Genomic DNA, 1,581 nt, shown 5'->3' with positions numbered 1-1,581 from the left:
TAGAAAGCTGAGTAGGCACATTAGTACTCACGTTCTCCTACACTGCACAATTTTACTAAGTGAAAATACCATTTACAAACTGATGCCAATAAATTTTTGAATATATCTTCCCAGCACAGAGTGAAAGCTGAATCCTTTGAGATTTAGACACAGCTAAAGTAAAAACAGGTCATCCTAGAAGGGTTTTTTTTTTTTTAGTTTTGGGTTTTTTGGGTTTTTTTTTCTCTTATTTTGAGATTGGGCCTTGCTATGTGCCCCACAATAGCCCTGAACTCACAATACAGGTGTGTGTGCATCATCACACCCAGCTTATGCCAGACTTCTGATTATTCTGAGACACAGAATAATTACATTGATGCTTTTAACCTGCTATGTATAATTTTTAATGTATTGCTATTTAAAAATTCTGAGAGAGCTAACATTTAAGAATCTGCTTGGAAATGTTTGAGTTCCTGATGCTGTGAAAATTTTTATTAATTTATACTACCTCTTGTTTGAGATGGGGTGTCACTATATACCTATCACCAAACTCACTATGCAGCCAAGGCTGGCCTTGAAATCACAGTGCTCCTCCTGCCTCAGTACCCTGAGTGCTGGGATTACAGGCCTGCACCAGCCATGCTTGATCCATATTAAGATTCTAAAATACATTTATTTTATATTGATTAATTGGTATTTTGAAAATAAGTACATTTTTCTTTCTGAGTAGCCTTTTGGAAAAAAGGGACAAATATAGCTTCCAGTCATCCGTGACTTTCCTAGCTTATAATTATTAACAATTTCCTTATTGGGAAAGAATTAAATATCACTAGATCTGAAGTCCAGCACACCTGACTTCTCCTTTCTCCTACTTCTGCACATTTACTTCTAGTCACTATGCTTGTGCAGCTTCCAATCCCTCAGAGCTGGCACTACAAATGTTCTCGAAAAGGCTCGGCGGTGCTTCTGAGTCTCCAAATGATGACCGCCTTTGGCAAATCCGTTTCTTCCAGAGTGAGCATCTCATCCAGCGATCTGAGGAAGGGCAGCGCTGTTGCCAGGGAGAAGGGTGGGGCACTCTCAGCCTCGTGGTGTTTCTCAATAAAGTCTTTGATATGACTTACCCTCTGAGAAACATTACATTTTTTTCCAAAATTTTATTGAGAAACAAATAGAGACAAACTGTGCAATGAGACAGTTTCAAACCAAATTGGTAGGACAGTTTCAAAAATTAACACATTGCAGACATTCTTCCTAGTGGTTAATTGCTGTACAAGATGCCGACATGATATCCTATTTACAAACACCATTAGAACAAATCCCTCTATTCATTAAGAGAATGTAATCCTAACCACTTTGAATACACAAATACAAAATGGAAATTCATCTGTATCCCCTTTTTTTGTTCAGTTCCATTATTTGAATATTATAGGTGTGTTAACTCAGCAAAATATTCTAAAAGAGTCCAGTAGTCCATAATAGTATTGGGAATTCTGCTTTCTGGAAATGTCAGAAATTGTTGACCTGAGTCCCCTACAGCTTAACATAACAGCATGGCTTTACTTCTTATACTTCATTTTTATACTTTTCTGCTGGATGGTT

General features: G+C 37.3%; 1 pseudogene; it reads right to left on the bottom strand.

Annotated features, from left to right (window-relative positions):
* Positions 1-911: 911 nt before the first annotated feature.
* LOC101575647 overlaps positions 912-1,581 on the bottom strand; it is a 1,728-nt pseudogene continuing 1,058 nt past the window's right edge.

The sequence above is a fragment of the Octodon degus genome, unplaced genomic scaffold (genome assembly GCF_000260255.1).
Source record: "Octodon degus isolate 3935 unplaced genomic scaffold, OctDeg1.0 scaffold00020, whole genome shotgun sequence".
Classification (NCBI taxonomy): Eukaryota; Metazoa; Chordata; class Mammalia; order Rodentia; family Octodontidae; genus Octodon; species Octodon degus.
This window is presented reverse-complemented; position numbering and strand designations above follow the sequence as displayed.